Raw genomic sequence first — 5613 nt, 5'->3', positions numbered from 1 at the left:
CATCTTTACAAATTTTAGTTCTTTATTTTGAATTTACTTTCTAGTCGGTAGCTGTCAGAGGCCAAAGGGTGTAGCCTGACTGGATGAGTGATGGCAGATAGCCAGCGATGATTATACAGCCTGAGCAGGTGCGTAGTGCCAGACGACCAGCCAAGAGAGCTGCAGGTGAGTGGAGTTGAGTTGTTCCAGGAACGGCAAAACAAGCTGGACACACAAGTTAAGAGCAGTCAGAAACGACGAGGCACATAACAACAAGAGCTGTAAGAGCCGCATGACCACCATGGGAGGTGAGTGGAAGGCTCAGCTGGTCTTAAATGCCGGCCTACTGATTGCCACTGATGGATTGCAGTTGGGTGATGCAGGTTTGGAAACAAGCTTCTGCCTCCATATCAAAGGATATCAGAGAACCAGAGCAGGCACAGAAAAAACACACCAAAACTGCTGACACTCACTCAGATCATCACAGTAATGGAGTTACAGTCAAAGAGTACCCTAACCCCCTCAGGTCTATTTTTAAAATGTCTTTCATTATGTTTTAATGAAAACAAAACTGAGGTCATTATATTTGGGTCATGTAGTCCCACCATCTGACTTGGGTCCTTTTATATCCTGTGTCAAACCAACCTTGTAGTGAAATTTGGCACAACTCTTAAAATGGGTAAACAGATAAACACAGTGGTGAGAAATAGCTTTTTTCAGCTAAGGCGGCTCTCTAAAGTCAAACCTTTTATCTCTTTTTGTGACTCAGAGATAGTTTTACATGCATTTGTGGCCGCTCACCTCGATTACTTTAATGTACTTTATGTTGGTATGGATCAGGCCTCACTATCATGCTTACAAATGGTCCAGAATGCTGCTGCTCGCTTGCTGGATACACCAACACAAGCACATTAGCCCTGTTCTTCCCTCTTTACACTGGTTGCCTGTCCATTTTAGAAGTCATTTTAAAATCTTATTGTTTCAAAGTTTTAAATGGGCTTGCTCCTACTTACCTGGCAGACCTACTACACATATACACTCTACAAAGGTCCCTTAAATCAACTGACCAGTCACTCCTTGCTGTCCCCATTTCAAAACTGAAACACCTGGGGGGCCTGAGCGTTTGCTGTTGTGGCTCCCAAATTATGGAATAAGTTGCCTCTCCATGTTAGGCTGGTCCCAACACTTGACATTTTACCAGAGTAGTACCAGAGTCAGCTTGTAGTCAGTATTAACCAGTTTTTGGTCACTTTTAATCTTTGCTTTTTTGTTAATTTTATTTATTGGATATTTTATTGTCTATTTTATTCATGTTTTACTATTTACTTTTAACTTATAGCATTGTCTTTGGAAAGTACTTTGGTTAACCATGTTGTTTTTAAAGTGCACTATAAATAACGTTGGATTGAGAAAGTCCTGCGGGCAAATTTTACTCACCGCCTTGAGGCACAGATCGTCGCCCAGTGCACAAGCGAATTGGGATGCATTATTCTCAGATTTTGAAATAATGAGCTGTTCAGTGACGTCAATGACTTCAGTACCTTGTACCAAAGTGGTCTGCACTGACTTCAGATGTGTATGAAGTTTTTTAAAAATGTTGGGAAATGCAACCTCGCATCAGTGCAAACTGCAGAGAGTTATGGAATGGAGATTTTTAAAAAGTGAGATCCAAATGCATAAATGCCAGATATAACAATATAAAGAGGCAATACCAAAATACCAACATGTTGTCATGAAAAGTAGCACAGGTGTGCAGTGTCACTACTTCAGACAATCCTACAGGCATGTTCCAAACCATAAATTATACACACACTGCAGGTCAGGATATTGCATGAAACTTTAACAAGAATGTGCACACTACAGATGGAAATCATTTATTGAATTCATTTCTGTGTGCCTGTGTATAGATGATTGATGCGTATCCCAGAGATGAGTTACAGAAAGCTTTATGTTCTGCTTGCTCTCAGTGCATGAGTCTACTTGCTGTTGTTCAGCTGTTATATAATGCCTTTCCTCATTGGCCGTTAGATAATTAAAGCACTTTCTAGAGCCCTGGAGCCATGCTTCACCTATGGGAGAGACTGTGGGTTTCACTGTAAACATTCACAGCCAGTTTTATCAGTCCTCTTACGTGGTATTATTAATTCCAGGTTGTCACTATATCACTCCCTCCAAGAGTTCAAAGGATTTGATGTGACATTCTGAATGTTGCTGCTTGTACACATAAATTCAAATAAGGTCACTCAGGACATAGAGAACGTATTGAGTTGGAGACATTTCCCTCATTAAAACACTAAAACTAAGGTTTCCACAGATATGATACACTATAGTTAATTCATTTTAATGTTATGTTATTGATAATCTTTTATTATTTATTCAGAAATTGCATTTTGTGTTTACTTGTGTAGTCTTTGTCTAATATAGAAATTTGTTTGATGATCCGAGACATTTAATGTGACAAACATGCAAAAAAAACTATATAGAAGAAATAAATAAGCGGGCAAACACTTTTTCACATCACTGTAAATGCAAATAATGCATGTTGTGTAGAAGCTTGCAAGCCATACTGGAAAACATGAGCAGCGTTATGCAACTGCTTCAGGTTTTGCATGTCTTATACAGCTGTGTATATAGCTTAATCACAATATCCTTTTATTAGCATTCAAATCCAGATAAATATCATCCTTTTTTTCAAGCAGCAAATACACATCACCAATTTTCTAAGTAAATATATTTCTAAAGTTGCTATCTACGTGAACTCCTCAACATATTTCAGTAACAATACATCCAGTTTATACATATAAAAAAATCAAACCATTGATTTCCATAAATTATGGAGATTATCAGACATAAATAATGATTGTTGACACAGAGAAAAGTATATAACACACAATTTCCCGCACTGAAAAGGTTACGTCCAGATGAACAGAATCAATTTCTTGGAATTCTTTCACAGAGTCTTAAAGTCCCAAAGGTTGAGTACGCTCCTTCCATAGATTTTCCGCTGGATTCAGGTCAGCTGATTGGCTGGGCCATTCTAGCTTTATTTTCTTTGTCTGTAACCAGCTGAGAGTTTCCTTGAGTGTGTGTTTAGGATCATTGTCTTGCTGAAACGTCGGTCCTCATTTCATTTTCATCATTCTGGTAGATTGCAGCAAAATTTTATCAAGAATGTCTCAATATATTTTTCCATTCATCCTTCCTTCAATGCTATGAAGTGTGCCAGCCCCACACCATGATGTTCCCAACTCCAAACTTCACTGTTGGTATGATGTTTTTGGACTGATATGCACGTCCTTTTTACCTCCAAACATAGTGTGTTATCTTATCCAAAGAGTTCAGTTTTGGTCTCATCTTGTCAGACTATAATCTCGCATTATTTCACAAGCTTTTCTAAATGTTAATTAGTAAAATATAAACACACTTCAACATGATTTTTCAACATGATTGGTACTAATATGATAAATTAGCTTGGCTGGTATATCAGCTCATTTAAGCTTGTTGCAGATAGCTTAGTATTAGTGTACATGCAGTGTTGGGAAGGTTACTTTTAAAATGTATTCCATTACAGAATACAGAATACATGCCCTAAAATGTATTCTGTAACGTATTCCGTTACGTTACTCAATGAGAGTAACATATTCTGAATACTTTGGATTACTTAACATCTTATGTACTATTGCTGTGTGATTTATTACTATTACTGAAGGCCCGCGGCTCCAAACCATAGTAAAGGGACCTCTGACTAATACGGGTTCCGTGTTGGGCTCGTAGCCGAAAAATAGCTTTACTTTGTTATGTGGGTCAACTCTGCTTGCGAGAGACAGAGAGAGGCGTTGAAAGGCTGCTCCAATGGAACTTATTGTTTTCGGAGGAAAACACGAGCACGGTGTACAGTCGAGTCTTAATAGCTTACTTACAACTGGGCTCGTCAGGCACTCTTCTTGGCTGCAGTGGTTATTATTACAGTATATTTACATGCTTCCAGCTCCCGTTTTTGCTCGATGACAACTCGTACTTTTCGACTCTCCTTTTTCTCCCACCTCGCGCTCACAGACACATAACGAGTATGGCAGTGCATTCTCCCTGCAGCACGGACTACAGTGCCCATGAACCTACATTCTGCATTCTGCCTATTAGCTTAGCACAACAACAACAACAAAAAGGCGCTCTCTCACCCAGGAAACAGCAGAGCAAGAGCGTCACCCTGTAACCATGGCAACCGCAACGCTGCCACCTGGAACTACAGAACGTAGCTGTCAAACAAAACCCAAACAGTCCTGACCCGCCACAATATGAAACAGGAAAGTACCGCCGTGTAATCCATTTATTTCAACAAAGTAACTGTATTCTAAATACCACCTTTTTAAACGGTAACTGTAACGGAATACAGTTACTCATATTTTGTATTTTAAATACGTAATGGTGGTACATGTATTCCGTTACTCCCCAACACTGGGTACATGTATGTTGTAAGTAAAAAGAAATTGCAGTGGAGAAATACCAAAAAGAAAAGACGTTTTGCACTTTAATTCACTCCCTCAGTGCCTTTTGATAAGAGCTGAATTAATAAAATACATGTAAATTTACCACTTTAGCTACATGCTCCCTCCAACCAAGAACTTATGTCAACAGACATCCCACATTTATGAACAAAAGGAAACAAAAACAGGTCCACCAAACAATAAGACTACTGAAGCTGTCACAGCAGTGTCAAAGAAAGCACATCCTCTTTTAAATTCAAACATTTATGTATGAGGGTATAAAAAAATCTGATCTTTATTTAACAAACATTTGGCTGAATTGCAGAAGCAGTGTGTGAAAAACATAGCAAGCCCTGTGCTTCAGCAGCTTGCAGAACCACCTTCAGGAGCAATAACATGAAGTCATCATTTTCTGCATGGCTATATCAGTCTCTAATTTTTTAAGTTTCAGTCATTTGATCATGCCAATGTTAATTTTATTTACTAATAGTTTTTGTCAACAACATTTCTTGGTCTGATAAAGATGTAAGATGTAAATATTTAAAAGTTCATCGACAAACCAAACAAGATCAAAGTTATCTGGAAATACAAGATCCAATCAAAATTCATTAAGTTTTACAGAGATGTGGGATGAGTTTGGATGTGATCCAATTGGAAGTAATCTCCTCTTGTAGCAAGGTCAGGTGGGCACAATTTGATCTCTTAAGGTCCCATCACAGCATTTCAATCAGGCTGATGTCTGGACCTTGATCGGAATATTGCAAAAGCTTGAATCCTTTCTATTTCAGCCATACTGTTGTCATGTGCTTGGTATCATCATCCTGTTGCATGACCCAGTGTGGACCAAGCCTTAGCAGTCAGATGTCCTCATATTTGACTCTAGAATACTTTGGTAAACAGAGGAGTTTACAGTGGGGCAAAAAAGTATTTAGTCAGCCACCGATTGTGCAAGTTCCCCCACTTTTTCTATGGGGTTGAGGTCTGGAGACTGGCTAGGCCACTCCAGGACTTTCAAATGCTTCTTACGGAGCCACTCCTTTGTTGCCCGGGCGGTGTGTTTTGGATCATTGTCATGTTGGAAGACCCAGCCTCGTTTCATCTTCAAAGTTCTCACTGATGGAAGGAGGTTATGGCTCAAAATCTCACGATA

Source organism: Haplochromis burtoni, unplaced genomic scaffold, assembly GCF_018398535.1.
Source record: "Haplochromis burtoni strain Fernald_Lab_line unplaced genomic scaffold, NCSU_Asbu1 Contig_415, whole genome shotgun sequence".
NCBI classification, from domain to species: Eukaryota; Metazoa; Chordata; class Actinopteri; order Cichliformes; family Cichlidae; genus Haplochromis; species Haplochromis burtoni.
This window is presented reverse-complemented; position numbering follows the sequence as displayed.